Source organism: Lynx rufus, unplaced genomic scaffold (genome assembly GCF_022079265.1).
Source record: "Lynx rufus isolate CCGP_SWC_20201006 ecotype Redwood Valley unplaced genomic scaffold, mLynRuf1.p SCAF_9, whole genome shotgun sequence".
NCBI classification, from domain to species: Eukaryota; Metazoa; Chordata; class Mammalia; order Carnivora; family Felidae; genus Lynx; species Lynx rufus.
Window position 1 is genome coordinate 8,714,019 of NW_025814897.1, and position 22,308 is coordinate 8,736,326.

General features: G+C 42.8%; 1 protein-coding gene, 1 non-coding gene and 1 pseudogene across 2 annotated transcripts in view; 1 reads left to right on the forward strand and 2 right to left on the reverse strand.

Moving 5' to 3' along the window:
* The window catches only part of RDX (radixin), a 122,759-nt gene that overhangs the window by 96,903 nt on the left and 3,548 nt on the right, over positions 1 to 22,308 (reverse strand). The window contains exons 2-3 of the mRNA XM_047070638.1: positions 6,949 to 7,157; positions 6,379 to 6,850 (exon numbers count right to left, since the gene is read on the reverse strand). The gene's annotated coding sequence lies outside the window, so the exon portion shown is untranslated. The remainder of the gene's footprint in view (positions 1 to 6,378; positions 6,851 to 6,948; positions 7,158 to 22,308) is intronic.
* Positions 3,141 to 3,274, forward strand: LOC124506585 (small nucleolar RNA SNORA52). Its single transcript, XR_006960832.1, has one exon. It is a non-coding gene; the product is annotated as a small nucleolar RNA SNORA52 (small nucleolar RNA).
* On the reverse strand, positions 16,251 to 17,282 carry LOC124504939 (60S ribosomal protein L37-like; annotated as a pseudogene).

Below are 22,308 nucleotides of genomic sequence, written 5' to 3' on the forward strand. Positions count from 1 at the left end.
GGTGCCTGGTTGGCTCAGTCGGTTAAGCATCTGACTCTTGATTTCCGCTTAGGTCATGATCTCGCGGTTTATGAGTTCAAGTCCTGTGTCAGGCTCTGTGCTGACAGTGTGGAGCCTGCTTGGGATTCTCTCTCTCTCTCTCTCTCTCTCTCTCTCTCTCTCTCTCTCTCTGTCTCTCTCTCTGCCCCTTCCCTACTCATGCTCTTGCTGTCTCAAAATAAATAAACTTTAAAAATTTTTTAAAATACATCTGCATATTTCTTGATAGTCCTCCCTTAAGAGGTGTGGCCTAATTGCCCTCCTCCACGAGTGTGGGCTGGATTTAGTGACTTGCTTCTAACAAACAGAAAAATGGAATTGATGGCAGGGGACTTTTGAGACGAGATCACAAAAGGGACTATAGCTTCCTCCTCATTGGCTCTCTCTGGGGCAAGCCAGGTGCCAGCCACATCACCAGCACATGCAGGCCAACTATGGAGATACCCGTGTGGTAAGAAATGGAGGCCTCCTGCCAAGAGCTAGTCAGGACTTGAGGCCTTCTTCTCATAGCCATGTGAGTGAGCCGCCACAGAAGCAGATAAGCCCTCCAGCCCCAGGCAAGCCATCGGATGACTGCAGCCCATGGCGAGAACCTGAAGGCCACCACCTGAGAGACCCTAAGCCAGAACTACCCGGCTCAGCTGCTGCTGACTCCTTGACCCACACAAGTTGTGAGATAATAAATGTTGTTTTAGGTCGCTGAGGTTTGGGTAATTTTTTTTTAACAATAGATGACAATAGATAGCTAATGTATTTACCTATACAGAATTTCCACTCTAGTTAGTTCACTCTTTATTTTGAAAAAAATGATTGAATTCCATAATACAATTCATACCATTTTAAGTCTGGACAGTGCTTTAAAGGAAAGTCTGCCTCGGGGCACCTGAGTGGCTCAGTTGGTTAAGCAGCCGGCCCTTGATTTCGGCTCAGGTCGTGATCTTACGGGTTTGTGAGTTTGAGCCCCACCTCGGGCTCTGCACTGACTGTGTGGAACCTACTTGGGATCCTCTGTCTCCCTCTCTCTGCCTCTGTCTCTCCCCACCTCGCATGCTCAGTCTCTCTCTCTCATAAATAAACATTAAAAGGCTTTTTCTAAAGAAAAGTCTGCCTTTTATTTTGCAGAAACAAATTAAGATTCGCAGTTTGTCTTGCTCGAATCTGGTATGTTTCCGTTATTCCCTAGCTCAACCAGAAATGTAGGAGCCATCCTTAACACTTCCCTCTCATTCACCTCCTCCATACTCAACTGGTTACCTAACCCTATTGCTTTTACCTCCTCCTGCCTCAGTCTAATTGTTCACATCTACCCCACTTCTGACCTGATCACACAACGGTTCTCTCTTCTGGACCAGCAGTAGCCTCTTAACTAGTCTTCTTATGCCAGCCTGTGCCTTCTACAATTATTTCTCAGTATTGAATCCAGATTTAATTTGTTGAAATGTAAGTATGATTATCTCACATCTCCTTTCCACCTGCTGCCCCCCGACCCATTTGTTGATCTCCTACTGTGTGTTGGCCATTGGTCTGCACTTGTTCTCCAGGCTCAAGCCACGCTGACCATCTATAACTCCTAGAGCCTGCCAGCTGCCCCATCCAGGCCACTAGGACTTTGCATATACAGTTCCCTCTGCCCCACTTGTCTAGCTGACACGTAAGCATCCTTCAGATCTCAATCACAATCAAGCCTGTGCTGACCACCTGCCACCCTGGCACAATCTCCCTGTAACTTTTCTTTGTGGTAGTTCAGAGCAGTTGTATTATTAATGCATAGATTTTTTTTAATTGGTATCTGTCCTCTCTATTAGCCTACAAGTCTATAAATGTAGCTACAATGTCACTTTCTTTTCAGTTTTGTTCCCTAACACTTACCACAGTGTCCAGAGCGTTATACCCTGTTCAAGAAATAGTTGTTGAATGAATGAATGAAATGACTCAAAAAGTTAGTGTGAGACCAACATCTAGGTTTCCTGAGTCCAAATTTAATGCTAATTACAACCTACCTGCTGCTCTCAATTTGGTGTACTCAGCTCTGAATATCGACACAATGCATTTATTAAGTGCAAAGAAAATTGTTGATATTTTTCCATTTTTTTTTTTTTTTTTTTTTGGTCAACACTAGTGGTATATGATATCCAGGCATAGTTAACTGTATTAAAATGACAAATTACTGGGGCACCTGGGTGGCTCAGTTGGTTAAGCGTCCGACTTCAGCTCAGGTCATGATCTCATGATACATGGGTTCGAGCCCCGCATGGGGCTCTGTGCTGACAGCTCAGAGCCTGGAGCCTGCTTTGGATTCTGTGTCTCCCTCTCTCTCTGCCACCACCCCTCCCCACCCCCCCTGCAACCCAGAGCAGGCTCATGCTCTGCCTCTGTCTCAAAAATAAGTAAAACATTAAAAAAAATTTTTTTTGAATGACAAAGTTCTTGTTCAGGCTTATTTACTTTGTGACTTGGCCACTTATTTCCTGAAATACATCTGTGAGGTTTAATTTTATGTGTCAGTTTGACTGGTTTAAGGGATACCCAGATAACAGGTTAAAAAAAATTTGGGGGGCTATGTCTGGGAAGGTGTTTCTGGAAGAGGTTAACATTCGATTGAAGAGACTGAGTGAAGAGATCTGCCTTCACCAATGCGGGTAGGTATCAAACAACGTGTCAGGGGACCAAATGGAACAAGAAGGGGGAAGGAAGGGCTAATTCTCTCTTTTTGAGCAGGGACCTCCATCTTCTCCCATTCTTGCACTTCTGAGCTCCTGGTTCCCAGGCCTTCAACTCCAGGACTTGCACCAACAGCCCCTTTGCTCTCAGGCCTTTGACCTTGGACTGGGAGTGACATCACCGACCCTTCAGACTTCGACTAAATTATACCATTGGCTTTCCTGGTTGTCCAGCTGGTGGACAGCAGCTCCTGGGACTTCCTGGCCTCCGTAACCACATGAGCCAATTCCTATGATAAATCTCCTCTTACGTGTTTATCTGTGGGTTCTGTTTTGTCTGTAGAATGCTGCTGGTACAACAGCCATTACTGAAACCGTTCAAAAGCAACTTCCACTGTCAATTGCTTTTACCCGATATGAGACGTAAGAAGCTAGTCATTGCGGTCCACCCTAACCCCTGCCAGTCAGCCTGTGGCCTGCCAGGTTTCGCTTGTGGACCAGAGTTCTTTAGAAGCCTTACCCAGAGGGGCGAGCAAGGCTTCAGTGCCTTTTTGCCAGGCTGCTTCTAGGCGCTCCAGGAAAAGAAAAGAAAAAGCAGTAAGAAAAATAAGTTAGCAGTTGAATGTATGAATGCTTTTTTACTGAAGAAGTTAAGATATAAATGCAAGGCTTACAGAAAAGTTGGAGAGACTTTCAGAGTCAGAGCCGGCTTTATTGAGAAATATCTAGCGATTATCGTTAACTATGTGTGAAGAAAGGGGCAAACCGTAGGCCCTGTGCAAATCTACTCGGGTCCCTGATCTAGTCCAATTATTAATTTCGGGAACACTTTTCAAGTCACTGGGCTGTGCCTCTGTTCGTCTCCTCAAAATTCTTTCTTTGGGCATTGCAACCCGATTCGGAAAGAGGGTAACAAGGGCGGCCCTGAAGCATGGAGGTGGTGACCATGCGGTGTTCTGACTCTCGGCTTTATGTTAGATATGGTGGCTTCTGGGACACATGTGCAGGATGTTCTGATAAGTTCTTCAGGGGGAAAAAAAAAAAAAAAGAATGACCCTCCCAACTAGTGAAGGACCTTTTGGTTCAAAAGTATGGTGTAAACTACTTTGGAATTTTAAAGGTGTTTTTTCTCTTTTTTCCTGTGGAAATGACTTAAAGGGCGGTTCATTTCTGAGGCTAGTCTGCAGAAGTTTATTCAAACGTAACACACGACACAGGGATTCTCCGCAACCGACTGAGGTTTGTAATCGTGTTTCCATTGGAATACATACAGGGGTTTCAACCTGAGATGGCAAAAACCTGTATCTTCTTTGACTGATTGAAAGTCATTCATTCATTAATCTGTCAATCACTAAACCAATTTTTATTGAGCATTGATTATGTTGCAGGTTCAGTGCCGAGTGCTGAGAATACAAGATGAGCAAGAAAGTCTACTGAGAAGTGCGACGTCACAAACAAAAATTACAAAATCGTTTGAAAAGTGCTCTAAGCCCTTTCTCCTAAGCTCCAGACTCAATCTTTCGTCTCCTGTTGAGCATCTCCACGTGGTGCCCAGGGACACCTCAGACTTCACATGCCCAGGACTGCACCCATCCATCATCTTCTCTACCTTCTCTACTAAACCTCTTCCTCCCTCTGCTTTCTCCCTCCCTTCCTTTGTATGTGTCCCATTGCAATTTGTAAAACTGTCTCCTAGCCAGTCATCCATCCTAGAAGCTGGAGAGTAATTCTGAACCCATTCAGCCCCCACTTTCCATCAGTCACCAAGTCCTGCTGATCTCTTCAAGAGTCCTACGTCCCACCTTCTCCTCCCTAACTCGGCTACTGTCCTCACCTGGAAGGCTGGTAAACTTCCCAAATGAAATCCCAGGCCAGCATTCCGACCCTCTCAAACATATCCTTCACAGAGCGAGATTTCCTGGGTTTTCTAACTGGAGGGCTTAGCACAGAGTGGGACCCGCAGTAAATACTGTTGTAATTAACCCTGTGTGTTCATGGAGATGAGAGGCATTGACAGGCCAGTTTTCTGAGCGGAGAGTGTTTTGTTGGTTTTATGCTCCTCTGGAAGGTCAGTATTCCGTTATCTCAAAGGTGACCGGGTCACCGGACATCTGGCTCACATAATCTAAATTTGTAAGAGATGATACAATGTACTGGTAAAAACACGGACATCTGGATCCTGTCATGCCGTATGTAATGCATCTAAAATGACACCTGATGCTATCTTTTTTCTTCCTTTCCCTTCACTGCATTCATACAGAACGCCAATTTTCTACTCGAACAGTTAGGATTAAGTTTAGCAGAAGATGACAGAAAACCCCAAATAACAGTCCTTTAAAAAGATGGAAATGTGCTTTTCTCTCAAAATGATGACCAAAGAGGCAGTCTGGAGCTGGAGTGGCGCCCTGCCCACTCACCAAGGACCCCAGCTCCCGCTGTCACCACGCTCGGCCGCCTTCACCATACGGCTTCTGCCTCATGGCAAAAGGGCTGCCCCAGCTCCAGCCATTGTGTTCGCATTAAAGCCAGGAAAGGGGGTAAAGGAAAAGGGAAGGGCATCTCCATTCCCTCAACAGGGAAGCCTCAGCAAGGGAGACGGTAGGCAGATGGCGCAGCAAGCAGGGCGTCACCATCATGTAGCATCTGCACGATGTCAGGGTACACGTAGAGTCAGTACCGCAGAGGCTGGGCCCAGACGAGAGGCCAAAGTCTGAGACGAGGCCGAGAGATCTCAAGTGTCACCTCAGAGATGTCTGGCACAACCTAGCAGTCTCTGCCACACCACACCAAATCTGGATTACCCCCTCACCGACAAAGCCAGGGCGCCCCTGGGTACTCAAGGCCCAATACCCAGATGCTTGCACAACCCGGCTAGTAGCAACAACAGCAGTTAGCAACCAGCTGCACTAGGCCCGGTGACCCGCTAAGAGCTTTGCAGGTACTATTTCATTGAATTCTCACAACGAACGTGACTGGAAGGTACTATTTCCTTCTTGCTTGCTTTCTTTTTCTTTTCTTTCTTCCTTCCTTTCCTCTTTCTTTCTTTCTTTTTCTTTTTTTCTTTTCTTCCTTCCTTCCTTTCCTCTTTCTCTCTTTTCTTCCTTCCTTTCCTCTTCCTTTCTTTCTCTCTCTTCCTTCCTTCCTTTCCTCTTCCTTTCTTTCTCTCTCTCCCTTCCTTTCCTCTCTTTCTTTCTGTCTCTTTCTTTCTTTTCTTCCTTCCTTCCTTCCTTTCCTCTTCCTTTCTCTCTCTCTCTTCCTTCCTTCCTTTCCTTTCTCTTTCTTTTCTTCCTTCCTTTCCTCTTCCTTTCTTTCTCTTTCTTCCTTCCTTTCCTCTTCCTTTCTCTTTCTTCCTTCCTTTCCTCTTCCTTTCTCTCTTCCTTCCTTCCCTCTTTTTTTCTTTCTCTCTCTCTCCCTTCCTTCCTTCCTTTCCTCTTCCTTTCTTTTTCTTCCTTCCTTCCTGTCCTCTTCCTTTCTCTCTCTCTCTCTTTCTTCCTTCCTTCCTTCCTTTCCTCTTCCTTTCTTTCTCTTTCTTTTCTTCCTTCCTTTCCTTTCCTTTCTTTCTCTCTCTCTCTTCTTTCTTTCTTTCTTTCTTTCTTTCTTTCTTTCTTTCTTTCTTTCTTTCTTTTTCTTTCTTGTATTTAATTTATGTGTGAGGAAACAAATGGAAATAGTAACATACCTGGCCATCAGTGAGGTCAGGATCTACACTCGGGAAACCGGGCTTCCATGCCGAATCATGAGAGAGTTGTAAAATCAGCGTGGGGTTACAAGAAGGTATTTTCCAGGAAAGGAAACTTCATGATCTTAAAGAACATGTCAGTATCTGATGGAAAAACCTACTGATTTTTTTCTTCTCCACCACAGAGCACACCCATCATTCCTACCCAGAAACTAGCAGCACCGTAAGTGGCCAGGTTCTCCGGCTAGTGCAGATGCCTGGGTTCGTGTCTCCTTGCCAGGCTGGCCCCTTTATTCATCCTTTTCTCCCAGAGGGTCCAAGTGTGACCCTAGCTTTCTTCTAGCATCGCCCCACATTCTCCAGCTGAGTTTTTGTCTCTCTCGGACGCTGAAAAGAGTGTCATGGTGTCCCCCTCCCTTCCTCTTCTCTGTGCCAGAAAATGACTCTGAGTGTTTCTGAGGAATTTTACAGCCTTCAAAAGAAGAAAAGAATATAAGGGGTTGAAATAACATCATAGAGAAATTTCAAACTTAGAAGCAGCCTTAAAAGCTTAATAGTTATACCACTTACTCGTTTTTCCTTGGGATGCAAATGTAACTAGGTCAGACTCTCTAAGGTTCCTTCTTTTCTCTGGCCCATCATTTTGGTAAAAACTGGATCCGGACAATCCAGTTCCTCCATCTCTCATTTACTCCCAGGGCTGGAGCCTCCGGGATCGGCTTCCTTTGATGAGGAAGGCATCATCCTTCTTCGCCCTCCAGCCAGTCTCCTCTGTAAGTCTGTATGGGAAAAAATACAGATACTTACAAAGCAGGTTGTCAAAGCCTCAGGTACGATTTATTTAAATGTCAAGGAAAACTCAGACTGCCAGTCTTTACATCCGTCAAGTCATTCTTCACACGAACATGCAAACCAAGGTGTCTTTCCTTTGCTGTTGCTTTACTCTCCGTCTGTTTTCTGGACTGCAAGGTAGCAGCACCTCCTCATTCAGCAACCTTTTACGAAGCACCTGCCAAGAACCAGGCACTGTGGAGGGCACGGGGCGTCACATACGTCACATACTTGTCCCTACCCTTTCGAGGCCACTCCTCATCTTCCCAACACGTCTTTATAACAGACTGCATTAGCTAGGGAATATGCACAGTATTTGCTTTCAAATCACAGTTTGGATTGTTTCCCTGAGTAGGCTCCTGTAGACCTTATTCATGGCATATTTATTCACTTGTTAGCCTCAACTAGTGCCACTTTTTTTTGTCTGCAGTTTAACCATTCTTCTTTCTGAATACCCCCACTGAAAGCTGATCTAGCATTATCCTATGGACGTTGACCCTTGTCTGAATTATCTTGAGGGCCAAGGGTCCTAATGCATCACAGACTGTCAGACCACACATTGGTGCTGGACCATCAGGTACACATCAGTCATGTGGGTGAAGGTCAGAATCATCAGATAAAGGCCCAGAAGACTCACGCACAAAAATGAAAAGGCTCTAGCACTCAACCTGTGTCTGAGTTTTGTCCCTGATATAACACAATTAGAAAACAGGGAATCTAGGGGCAACAGGGTGGCTCAGTCGGTTGGGTGTCCGACTTCGGCTCATGGTCCGTGAGTTCGAGCCCCGTATCCAGCTCTGTGCTGCCAGCTCAGAACCTGGAGCCTGTCTTGGGTTCTGTGTCTCCCTCTCTCTCTGTCCTCTCCCCCTCTCATGCTGTGTCTCTCTCTGTCTCTCAAAAAAAAAGCAAAAAAAAAATTTTAAGTTAAAAAAAAAAGCAGGGAATCTATTTTTTAGACTTACCTAAAAATATCTAAAAATAGATTCATCTAAAAATCTATTTAAAACAGAGATCTAAACAGGCTGTAGATCCTAGAATGCCTCTTCACAGTTTTAACTAGTATAGTCTATAAAATTATACTTGGTATTTGTAGCTAAATAATTGTCACTTCTTACCAGGTGATAATTTCTACTGGAGACCTATAATTAAGTGAAAAAGAAATAAGCCAAACACATTACGTGAAAAAGAAAGAAGAATTTGTCACTCCACAAGCTGTGCCTTAAACATCTTACCAAATTTTTACATGTTCGTGTATCAGAATCAGAGACTATAGTAGGTAATTTGTCTATTAGCAAAAGAAAAATTGTGAGATTGACAAAGAATTGTAATGCACTGTTAACGAATGTTAATAATACTACTCTCATAAAAGGGATGCGTTGGTTTTTACTTTTTTGAAAAGCTGATTCATATCTTTTAAGTAGGATGTCATATCAAAATGATGGTTTCCTTCAAGGAATTTCCTTGTTTCCTTAAATAGTGAGGGGGGGAAATGGTGTTAAAATTTAAAAGCTCTCTAGGCTTCAATACTTTGAAGAATATGGTAAGATAAGCTAGTAACCATTTACTTTTATGTATTTCCAATGAGATGTAAGTTGGTTCAGTATTGCTGAAAAAAAGTCTGACACCATATCAGGAGTCCTCATTGTATTCATATTCTTTGATCATTAATCTATGTCTAAGAGTTTACACTAAAAAATAAGGAAATGGTTTAATACACACACATACAAATACGTTTAACACAGCATTATACATATTAGTGCAAGCTTGAGGACAACCTAAATGTCCCAAACAAGAAAAGTTAGGGGTGTGGCTCAGTCAGTTGAGTATCTGACTCTTGATTTTGGCTCAGGTCATGGTCTCAGGATTGTGAAATCAGTACCCACATGGGGCTCCAAGCTAAATATGGAGCCTGTTTAAGATTCTCTCTCTCTCTCTCTCTGCCTCTCCCCTGCTAATTTTCTCTGTCTCTCTCTCTCTCCCAAAAAAAAAAAAAAAGTTAAAAAAAAGAGAAATTAAATAAATTATGGCCTATCCATTACAATGTAATGTTTAGTATACAACAGAAAAATTGCATTTTTGAAATGACATGTAAAATATAATTACATGTAAAAGTGCTGAAATTTGACATGCTACATGTTAAAATCAAGATATAAAACATTACATGCAATGTAATCCCAGTTAAAAATTATTATGTTTCTATATGCATGAGAAGGTCTGGAAACAAAAATAGTGGCTGTTATTCCTAAGCAGTAAAAAATACACTTAAAATTTTGAAAATATTGTCTACCTTCTCTCAAGTAACTTTTAATGACAAGATATTATTAAATCACATTTAGACACCTTAAATATAATCTTTACTTAACAATATAACTTTTGTACTTTTTTTTAAAAGTAGACTCCACATCCAGCACAGAGCCCAACACAGGGTTTGAACTCACAACCCTGAGATCAAGACCTGAGCTGAGATCAAGAGTCAGATACTTATTTGATTTTGGCTCAGGTCACGAGCTCACGATTACAGGATCAAGCCACGCATCAGGCTCTGTGCTGAACGTGGAGCCTGCTTAGGATTCTCTCTCTCCCTCTTTCTCTCTGGCCTGCCCCTGCTCGTGCTCACACGTGCTCACTCTCTCGCTCAAAAACAACAAAAAAGAGTCGGGCCCTTAACCAACTGAGCCACCCAGGTGCCCCTCTATCATTTAAATACTGTAAGCATAAAATTTTCAAAGGTTGGGTGAAACAGAAGCAAACTTGGATTGCTAACATTACATAACTCATGAACAAAGTGGGAGGAATGAAAAGAACAGTGCTCAACAAAGCATTATTATTTTTTGCTTTATTGAGCTGTAATTTCCATATAATAAATTGCATATATTTAAGGTATAAAACGTTTTGACATATTTATACTCTCATGAAACCATCACCACGATGTGGATACTGAATGTTAATACCATTCTAAAATGTTTCCTTGTACATTTTCATAATCTATTTCTCACTTCCCCCAACCGAAGTTCAGGCAACCACTGCATTAGATTCTTGTTGCTACAGATTAGTTTGCATTTCCCAGAATTTTATATAAATGAACTCATTCACCTTGTACTTTTTGGCCATGCTTTTTTCAGCTTAGAATAATTACTCTGAGGTTCATTCATGCTGTTACATGTATGAATAGTTTCGCTTTCACCATGGAATAGTGTTTCCTATATCATAATATGCTTATCCATTTGAGCATTCACAGACATTTGAGTTGTTTCCAGTTTTTGGCTGTTATAGACAAAGCATCCATGAGCATCTATGTATAAATCTTTGTGTAGAATGTACTTTTGTTTCTCTTGAGTAAATGTCCAGGTGTGGAATGGCTGGGTCAAATTATAGGTATGTGTACAACTTACCAAGAAACTGCCAAACAGGTTTTCACGGTGGCTGCACCTGTTCACATTTCCACCAGCAGTGTATGAGAATTCCAGTTTTTTCCTACTCTCACCAACACTTGATATTGTCAGCCTTTTTAATTGTTGACAATCTAGTAGTTGTGTAGTGATATCTCATTATGATTTTAATTTGTAATTTGTATTTCTTCAGTGGCTCATGATGACCTTTTCATGTGTTGTCATCCATGTATCCTCTTTGCTAAAGTGTCTGTTCAATTATTTTGTCCATTTTAAATAAAGGTCACCTTCTGATTGGTTTATAAGAGATATTTTTATATTCCAGATAAAGTCTTTTGTATGATAAAGGTTTTGCAAAGATTTTCTCCAAGTGTGTGGCTTGCTTTTTCATTTTCATGCCAGGCTTTAAAAAAAATTTTTTTTTAATATTTATTTATTTTTGAGAGACAGAGAGAGACAGAGACAGAATGTGAGCAGGGGAGGGGCAGAGAGAGGAAGACACAGAATCCGAAGCAGCCTCCAGGTTCCGAGCTGTCAGCACAAAGCCCAATGCGGGGCTCGAACTCACGAACCACAAAATCATGACCTGAGCTGGAGTCGGATGCTTAACCGACTGAGCCACCCAGCTGCCCCCATGGTAGTCTTTTAAAGAGCAAAATTTTTTTATCTTGATGAAGTACAATTTACTATTTTTTTTTTCCTTTTCACTTAGTGCTTTTTGTGTCATATTTAAGAACACTTTAACAAACCAAATGTCACTAAGGTTTTTCCCCTATGATTTCTTCTAGCTTTAATTTTATATTTAGGCCTATACCTAATAGATTTCAAGTTAATTTTTGCATATGATGTGAAGTAGATTTTGAGGTTCATTTTTGAGGGGTATAGTTATCCAAATTTTCTAGTAGTATTTATTAAAAAGATTTTCCTTTCCTCATTGAATTGCCTTAGTACCTTTGTAGAAAACCAACTGAATTTATTTCTAGACACTCTTCCTAAATGTCTATTTTATGCCAATTCTGCACAACTTTGATTACTGCAGATTTATCATTTTTTTAATGTTTGAGAGAGAGACTGTGGGTGGAGGAGGGGCAGAGAAAGAAGGGGAGAGAGAGAATCCCAAGAAGGCTCTGTGCTATCAGCACGGAGACCAACTCGGGGCTTGATCTCACAAGCTGTGAGATCACGACCTAAGTCAAAATCAAGAGTCGGATGCCTAACTGAATGAGACACCCAGGTGCCCCTAGTAATTATGAAATCAAATGGTGTGTATCTATTAACTTTATTTCTTGTTTTGAGTATTTGAGGTACTTTGCATTTTCATATAAATTTTAGAATCAGTTTATGAAAAGCTACAGAAGACAAAAATTAGTGGTTTTGATTGGGATTTCACTGAATTTAAAGATTAACTTGGGAAGAATTGATATTTTAACAATACTGATTCTTCTAATTTATGAAAACATTTTATGTCTCCATTAATTTAAGTCTTCTCTAATTTCTCTAAGCAATGTTTTATAGTTTTTGATGTATAGGTCTTAAACATGTTTGGACAGCTTTATCCCTAAATATTTAATATTTCTGCTGCTATTATAAATGGCATTGATTTTTAAATTTCAAGTTGAGATTGTTCTTCACTAGTATATAGAAATATGCTTGATTTTTATATATTAATCTTGTATCCTGTAACATTGGTACATTCAATTATTAATTTTAGTACTTTTTTTTGTAATTCCATCAGATTTTATATAGGTGATCATGTTGCCTGTAAATAAAAATAGCTTTATTCCTTTCTGATATGTGTCTTTTATTTCTTTTTCCTACTTTATTGCATAGCCTAAGATCTCCAGTACAGTCTTTTTATGTTTTTTCCCTTTTTATTTAATTATTTATATTTTTAGAGCGAGCGAGCCTGTGAGCATGTGCAAGTGGAGGAGGGGCAAAAAAAGAGAGGGATAGAGAGTCTCCAGCAGGCTCCACACCCCATGTGGAGCCCAATGTAGGGGCTCCACACAGGGGTCAATCTCATGACTCTGAGGTCATGACCTGAGCCGATCTCAAGAGTCAGACGCTTAACTTACTGGGCCACCCAGGCGCCCCTCTGGTATAATCTTAAGTAGAAGTAGTGAGAACAGATATCCTTGCCTCATTCCCAATGGTAGGGAAAAGGCATTCAGTCTTCGCTATTAAGTATGATATTAGCTATTGGTTGTCCTTTATGAGATTAAGGGAATTCCTTTCTATTTGTATTTTGCCGAGAGTTTTGTAATGGATGTTGAATTTTTAAATATTTTGAGCATTATTGAAGGTTTGAGCAATTACTTTAATTTAACCTTAATTTCTGCACCAAATACATATGAGTAAGTCATCTTTGAGTTTTTTTCTGTAAAATTTTCAAAGGCTTTATAGTGTCTCCAACTAATAAAAATGATGAATTTTCTCACTCATATTAAACGATAAATTCTCAGCTTCTTTATGGCAGCTTCAATAATAAATAGAACCTTGAGTGATTTGAGATTGAGGACTATTTTCTCCCCACAAGAAATAATTAAAATTTTAGTTTTGGTATATTGTGACAACAAGGGAAGTTAATTAGGCAGCAATGACTGCAATGTGCTGATAAATACAGACATTTGGTTTCAAAGACCTATGTGTGTGACCACAAGTATGTATTGTAGGTGAGGTTTGGGTGGCAGTGCTGTGTCTGTTCTGCGCTCTTCTTTGAATAAGTGGAAGCCAACCTGCCATATAGACATTGTGGCTCTCTTTATTTATTGTAATGGGGCATCACAAAGCACAGATTTTAAGGGATGTGGACTAAGGTAAAGTTGGCCTTGATGTAGACTAATGAAATCAAAAGAACCATTGAAAATAAAATTCCCCAAACACCCAGAATCAAAAAGCTGATACCAAAGACCCATTGTTTCTTATCATAGGTGCATAATGTACCATTTTCTGAAAATACACAAAGATAGTATCATAACTTCCAGGCAGATTGTCAGGAAATCCTCTTTAAAAAAAAGAAAGAAAGAAAACAGCCACACCTAATTTACTATTATTTGAAAAAAACCCCATTGGTTTGTGTGATAAAGACTAAAATAGACTGATTATACACCTGGCCAGCGGCCAAGCCCTTCTTCTGTGAACTCTGAGATAATGGACCTTCATTGTTCAGTTTGTTATCATTGCCAATTCCTGCCAGACTGGTCCTCAGCAGTTACGTGGGCTTCTGCCATTTATCAAGCCTGACCCTTAAAAATCTCTCTCTACTTGTCCAAAACAACAATTCACTTGTTTAGTAAACATACATTTGACAAAATTTGCAAGGTTCACAAGTAATTGGTTAAGTTTCCACTCTTTGTAAATAGAGGGAAATGTCACAATTTTCCCTAAGGCAGCAATATAGCTGTGTAAAACCATATTGCCTCAGGGAAAGCAGTAAAATCAGCTACATTGATCTTTGGTAGAGACATCTCCCTTCTTTAATTTGACAATGAATCATTTTAGATCTCACTAAAATACACATTTTCTATTATTTAAAGGAAGTCATATTTGGTAAAACATCAGATAACAAACTCCAGCATGCAGAATTAGTGATAGTGTTACAAAATTATATAGCTTTAAAGCAAAAAGGGATCTGAATCACTCAGGGATCTGAGAAGTTCTTGTAGAAATCTTATGCCAGCTTGGGTCTCCTAGAGATGAAGATTTCATTGTGTCCTTTGGTCTTTGTACCATTTAACTTCTATACTACCAGGGTCAGAAAGTTCTTTTGTCGAGATTTCTTTTTGCATTTTAATCACAAAATCCTCCAGTCTGCTCTTTTTAGGAACAGGATCTTTTTTCTCAGTTAGACTCTAAACCTGCTCCTCGGAGATGGTCCTATATATACTTATAAGTGTGCTCCCTTCTGATGTGGGTGTGTAAGTCTATGTTACAAAACAGACTGTAAGGGAGAAAGATAGGAAGACAAATAAAAACAGAAGGAAAAAGTCTACATTCAGTTCCTAAATTCACCTTGGAAAATTCTGAAAAGTGAGCCCAGAAATAAAAATTAAAGAAGAGAAAGACAGGAAGTAGGAATGTAAATACTGACATATTAGTCACAGAAAATTATGATGGATTTTTGTTAGTGTCCTACTTGACTTGCTTACATTCTGCAGAAGAGATTAAGGAAAGGCAACATATAACATCTTAACACAAAGGAAGAAAAAGTATCTTTCTTAAAGGTAGGAATCTACTTCTAAAATGTCCCTCAACCTCTGGCAATTTGAGAGTTGAGCGAACAGCCAGCCGTGTGTCCCGTCAGTGAGACTGGCTGAGCTGGTGGGCAAGCTGAGTTATGGGAACTTTCTCTGGCTTCCTCAAAGCTCTTACACATCCCAGAAGTTCACAACAATATTTGTCCACGAGTTCCATGGATCATCTGTGGGGTTGAGTCCCAGTGTTTTCCTCAAGGCTGTGATCTCCAAGACCCCACTCCCTGGGAAGGAGAAGGAAGAAACGACAGGGCAGGATCCAGGATTGGGAGTGGGTTTGCTTCCGTGGCCATGTTAACAGCCTGAGCAATTGTGGGCACTGCTTATGAACTCGGCCACTGCCCCACCCCCAGTGGGTCACCTACCTTCTTGTGCTTCCAGATAACCTGTGGCTTAATATGAGGCACTAATCTAATTGTAGTGATCATTTCACAATATATACAGATCTCAAATGATCATTTCACAATATATACAGATCTCAAATGATCTCAAATGAACATAACACCAATGTTACACGTCAACTGTATGTCAATAAAGCTGGAAAAAACTAAATAAAGGCACTGAAGACTATTTATTTCAGGGGCCGTTCTAAGATATGACGGCAGGATTTCCTGCCAGAGAAGACAGATGCTTTTCTTTAGAATAATAAACATTCCACAATTCCATAGAGGCAATTCTTTGTTTGTTTCTCCAGCCGGACGATGGGAAGTCACAGGCCTCACGCCCAAGGCCGCTGCGTGAGCACAAACTTCCAGAGAAAGCACAAAGGAAAGGTAGAAATCCCTAGGAAGAAAGGTAGGAGTGTGCCCTGCGGTCCAGAACCCCTCCCCACCGTTTCTCTCGGCCACCAACGATTCCTTGGCTCTAAGGCCATCACCACCCTGCGTGCTTCTGCAGTATTTCCATTATTTACCCTGATTTAGGTGTGGGAAATCACTTTCCCCCTTGGTTCAGCTGGGACCTGATTGGAATTAAAAATCCAAACAAAACAAAACACTGAAGGAGAAGCAAGCAAATATAAGAGCAGAGAAATGGATAGGTTTACATAGATTTTTTTTTTTTTTTTTTTATCCTAATCTCACCGAGGTCCAGGCTGCTTAGCTTGGCTCTGTTTGTAGAGTTTGCCAAGCTCCAGTGCTGTTTCTTGGCCTCCACGCCGTCTGGCCTGATGGCGTTCGAGGCTGGATGGAGCTCCTCAGATTTCTGGTGCAGTGTTACTTTGGAACAAACGATCTCTGGTGGAATCTCAGGAAGGATTTTTGGTTCCTTTCTGGCACTTGCTTCTGTGCCTATTTTCTGGGATCGGCCCTGGGATTGTCAGCTGCAGCTTGGGGCTCAACTGCTTTTCTTCTCATGCCACCCCCTCGCCTCAATTCCCCCCAACCCCAACTTTGTCTGCCCAGCTTTGCCTCTCTTTCTAAGTAGGAAAATCATTTGCCTCGCTGACCTGAAAGGATCCTGCTCCATTTATGTTCAGCATCGCCATTCTGGTTAGTCTCCATGACTCTGGCCCTTGGAAATCCTGCTTTGCTCTAATCCCTTCTTTTCTGCCTCATTGGTCTGTCTCAAGTGGGTTGTTAGGGCTGGGTTTACCCTTTGGGGGAAATACAGCACAGTTTCTAAATTATAGTCTCCATCAACATCTGTAGGGTGATCCCTACATATCAACACGGCCAGGTTGGGTGGCTGTTCTGTTCACACCTTCTATGTCTTCACCAATTTTCTGTCTAGTTGTTCCACTGGTCACTACAAGAGGAGCTCTGAAGTCTCCAACTGCAACTGGCGAACTCCCTCTCCTTTCTGTTCTGTCAGTTTTGACTTCATATTTTTGGGGGCCGATTTTAGATATTCTTTTACAATTTTTTTTTAAACCAGAACATTTATTGGGTGACTAATCACTGAAATCCTTCAGATGAACTGGATGCTGCAACAGCTGCCCTCTTGTTCCTTCATGGAATCCAGGTCGGAATCTGTGGTGTGTAATTTTTAGGTGCCTCATTTGACCGGTCCCAGTGGTATTTCTTCCTTTAGCCTTGGCACTCCAGTTATACTTTCTCTTCCGCTTGGCAAGATAGCCACACTTGCCACAGGTTGACTTCTGAAGGTGGTAGGCCTTCAAGCCACAGCGGCGGCTAAATGCATGCATCTTATTGCGGTGCTTTCCAAACGTTGATGTCCCCTTCGTCATCTTGTTTCCGCGGCTCAGACCAAAGAGCTCTGTTTACAATTATTAAATCTTGACTGACTTATCAATCAAAGGTCATGAGAAATAGTTTTCTTATATTTTGAACGATATATCCCGCCCAGCTACTATACACTTTGTTTGCGTTATGTATCTCTTCCCATCCTTTTGCTTTCAACCTGTTTTGAGTCTTTGCATCTAGGGGTGCCTGGGTGGTTGAGCGTCCAACTTCAGCTCAGGTCATGATCTCACAGTCCGTGAGTTCGAGCCCTGCGTCGGGCTCTGTGCTGGCAGGTCAGAGCCTGGAGCCTGCTTCGGATTCTGTGTCTCCCTCTCTCTCTGCCCCTCCCCCATTCATGCTCTCTCTCTCTCTCTCTCTCTCTCTCTCAAAAATAAATAAGCATTAAAACATAAAATGAGACCAAGTTGTCCACACCCAGACAAGGGGAGAATCTTAGATATATGTTTTTTTTTTCCTCAAGGGTTTCTCTTTGTCCAGGTAATAGACATTTTTCTATTTTATCCTACTTATGATTATTTGAGCTTCTCGGATCTGCAGATTTAAGTTTCCCATCAAATTTGAGAAGTTTTTGGCCATTATTTCTTCGAATATGTTTTCCTGCCCCATTTTGTCTCTCGTTTCTTTCTGGGATTCCTATTTCGTGTTTGATGTTTGTCTCACAAGCCTTCGGGGCTCTCTTCACTTACCCTGAATCTTTTTTTCATTCTGCTCTTCAGACTGAATAATTTCCAGTGCTCTATTTGGAGCTCACTGATACCTCCTTCTGCCATCTCCAATCTGTTGTTGAACCCATTTAGTGATTTTTTGGAAAATGTCAGTGTGGTTTTTTTCAATTCTAGAATCTGTGTGTGTGTGTGTGTGTGTGTGTGTGTGTGTGTGTGTGTGGTTTCTATTTCTCTTCTGACATCCTTGAGCTGTTGAATTGTCATATTTCCTTTAATTATTTCAACGTATTTGTCATAGTTGCTTTGAGATCTTTTCCTGATAAAGTCGACATCTGGGCTGACTAGAAGTCAGTTTCTATCAAATACTTTTGTCTCTCAAGTATGAGTCACACTTCCCTGTTTCTTTCCACATCTCATAATTTTTTTGTAGAAAACTGGACCTTTTAACTAAATGTTGTAGCAACTATGAATTTTGACGTATTTTTTTGTAGTACTGCGGAATTACCTTCCCCCACAGTACGCAGCTGCTGACGTGTCTGCTGAGATTTTTTTAATTGTAATTTTTATTTCCCGCGGCCTGATTTCCTAGGGTTTCCTTTTATGTCTGCATCGCTTAATAGTCAGCCGGTGACCCGGGCAGAGGTTGTTTTCAAACACCCCGAGCCTGCGAGGCCTCCACGCTCCACTGATCCATCCATGTGGCGGGTCAGCAGTACATTCGAAGCTTAGCTGGTTGTCACGTGTCCTTCGGTGTTGCTTTCTACGGAGCTCTGCTGGGTCTCCTCTGTGCATGTGTGGAGAGTGTACTTAGCATGGCGGAGATGAGTTAATGCTTCAGCGTCACCCTCAGATGCAGACAAGTAAAAACCACAGAAGCGCGAGACACTGATACAGTCATGAAGAGGTGTCTTGGAAGAGGAAGAGCTGAAGAAATTACTTGTCAAATATCACGGGAGAGGAAACCATCATGGGGCCATTCACTCAGTTGCTGAGGAGGTAGTTCGTGTGTGTCTCTTAAAATGTTAGGCTTACCTCATTGTATTGTGACCCGGTGGTCCTATATATATTTTAAGTCCAACTTGTCAATATGGCATAAAATACCCTTTAATATCTAGCGTGGTGTCTTCTCACCAGCCTCCTTCTCCTCTTGGCATCCACTGCCGCACCCCCATGAGGTCCCCACATCTCCTGTAACTTCCTTCCACAGGCATCGACTTGCCTGACCACCTTGGGCCCACAGAGAATGTTATACATTTTGCGATACCATTTCCAATTTCTGAGGCAAAGTATACTCAACTCTCTTGTGTGTTACAAACACAGGCTAAAGATGAAATTTTGTAAAGCGAAGTGCGGGGGGGGGGGGGAAAGGAGGGGTTTTGGTTAAACATGATAGACTGAACAAAAGAAACGACTTAGGTCTTTTCTCCTGAAAACTCATTAGTCATTTAAGTGCCTATTGGGAGAAGATAAAAAGAAGTGAAATAGTTTCTGCCCTCGAGCTCCAGAAAGATTCAGGCATGCAGTCTTCAGCAACGTTTGAAGGCAGGGGTGTAGGGTTGGGCCAGACACAGAAAGTGGTAGAAGGGAGCAGCTGGTACACTCAACATCTGCTCCCCCAGCCTAGGACCCCTCCCTCACCTCTGCAGAAGGCTGGGGCGGAACTCACCCTCCGGAGAAACCGAACCTCAAAGGGGGAGGCCTAGCCGAATACTGAAAAAGGCATGTTTGGCGGGTATCAAATTCAAGTCTTAATAATAATTAGTGGGCTCTCCCAGAATCCTTAGAGGCAAGCTTATATTATACCCTCTAGACCACAGACTGGAGGATTTCTTTTATGTGAAGCTGACGGCCCTAAGCTAAGGACTTTTACATGCTGATATGTGGAGGAGGCTGCCCAAAGAAAGGGCTGCATCCCTACTCAAGTAATCGATATCTACGCCCATCCGTTGATGATCCTGCCCCTGCGTGAAGGGCTGCCGATCAGCTATTTCTTTTCTTTCCTTCCCTACACCCCCCAACCTGAGCTGTAGAAATTATTCTTCACTGGGTAAGTCTTTAAAGTGAAAGAATATTAATTTTAGCGCTGACCAAAGCCTGGGCCCTGGGGCATCGCTCAGCCTCTCTCACCTCCTGAAGGGGTCTGGTGAAGAAACATCACGTACCAACCCTCTGCCTCTGGACAGGCTGCTTCAAACCTTGTTAGCTGAAAAGAGCTCATGCTTCAGGAGACTCTAACAGATGATTTGCCTTTGAGGTATAGATCATTCTCATCAAAATTAGTATCCCAAGTTGCCTTGTTTGTGCTCTAAGAGTTTCCAGTAGGTAATTTACTTACAGTAAACGATCTGCTCCCTCTGCAGACCTGGAATCAGCCGGTGCAAGAAAACTCCTAACGTGAACAGCCTCACGTTCCTCTTAGAAAAGGGACAAAGAGAACATTCTCCTTTTCTATTAATCAGGGAGAAAACAAGCAACAGACAGCAGAGGCTGTAGCGATGACAGTGGAGCCTGGTTGCAGGCCAACCTATGGCAGGGCCCCCGGCTGCTGATGAGGGGACAGTGGCAGATGCGGTCTCTATGGAACCGGTGGCAGCTTAGGTGATAGGTAGTGACACGGCATCTTCTCATGGTGAAACCAGCAGCGACAGGGGCTGAGGTGGCCGTGGCCCAAGGACGATGGACCTTGATGGTGTGGGACACGCAGCAGCTATTGGCAAAAGGCTGTGACACAGCTGCTGTGACTGTAAGAACTGGAAAGAGGAGAGGAATTCTTCCCAATGAGCAATGAGATCTATTCTCCTAATTCACAAGGGGGACGCTGCTGCCCGTAGAGCTCAAGGCCACCGTCAGTTTGTGGGGAGAGCTGATTCTTACGGCTGTGAGCTGTGGACTCAGCTCTTCACAAACTTCCAGGTAAATCGTCTGCTTGGCTCAACGGTGTTTCTGGTAAACACTGTCTTATGTGGCCCAGGAACCCAGAAAAGGAGGAGGGTCGGGTGACTGGTTGCAACAGACAGGAGCTGCAGGTCTCTGTGTGAACTGAGTGGCAGTGTGACCCCAGTGGTAAGCCCCAGCCTTTGAGTTCCCTTTCTTGGTGACTGTGGAGGACAGTTCCCCGTCCCGCCCTCTCATGGGTGCACTGGCGTTGCTGTCCGCTCGGGGCCAGGCACAGAGAACCAGGGGGGCTGCTGATGGGGGCGAAGGTTCCGTGTGAGCAGGGGCTACAGACTCAGGAGCGGCTGGCCTCTTCCACATTCTCTAACACCGTGACTCTCTTCTGTGTTGCTGACCAATTCCCCAGTGAATGGCCGTGAACCGGGTCTACCCAGACAAGAAAGTTCTTGTTCTTTCAATCACCCAAGGCTCCAAATCTTCAGAACTCATTCCCTGGCTCTTCCCACACACGGTGCCCATCTGTCACACACGAGCGCGCAACCACCATATTCTGGCTCTAGAAAAACTGCTTAACTCCAATCTTAATCCTAATCCTTTTTACATTTTTGTCAGTGTCAGCTGGGCCTTCAGCAAGGCTTACCTAGTCCTGTTCTTGAGAATGTAATTTTTAAAGTTGAAAATACAAATCAAGTTTGTATATTAAGAGGATATACACACACATTTTTATTTACAATGAAAGTGGAGGCAGGATAGAGCGACAGAACCTTGCATCCGGGGAGGTAAGGGCCAAGGTGGTCTGTGCCGTACGTTTTTGACCTAAGATACAATCCGGAGACGGAGAAAAGCCTGTCAGGAAATAGTGGAGTCACAGTGAGCCAGGCTGGGGGGCCCTGGGCTGGTCATATTCAGGACCTTCAGAAAAGAAAAGAGCCAGGGTCCAGGCAGCTGATAACCCTGGGTCATTAGTTTAGAGCCACCCCCTCTCCAGACAGCCCCACAGACAAGCCCTGATCTCCTCTCTCAGGAGCAGGTATCACTCTCTTCTCTTGCCTACTCTCCTGCAAACATTGCCACTCCTCTCCCACTGCATGTCAGCCAACACAGTCCCAGAATGAACGTTCAGGACCCAAGAATGAGATGTGATAAGCCTCCTTAGATGCCATATGCCGGCTTGGAGAGGGGGACAGAATAGGCAGAACTGAGCATTGACTTCCTCCTCATTGCCACAATTTTTAGCTTATCCCACATTCGAGAACATTCCCCAATAGGAAATAAAAATGGATATGCAACCAAAGTGTCTTTTCAATCAGAAAAAAAGCATTTTGCCACTGTAAAGGTGGCATATCCCCTCCCAAGGTGAGATGGAAAAGAACCAACTGGAAGTTTCCCCATGCACTGGGCTGGAGTGGATGGATAGCCCTGTTACTTGTGGAGGTCACAGCTGTGGTTTGGACAGTGTTATGGCACTGCTAATCTTTTGTTCTGAGCTCTGACCTGTTAGGTTTTAGGTCGCTTTTTGTTGTTGTTGTTGTTGTTGTTGTTGTTATGGAGCATGGTTTGTGTCCTCCTTCCCCCATCCATCTACTTCCCGATATGAGGGTTTGGGGAGGTAGGGCCTTCGGGAGGTGATTGGAATTAGATGCGGTCATTGGTGTGGAGCCCTCGTGAGCGGGACTGGCGCCGTTATACAGGT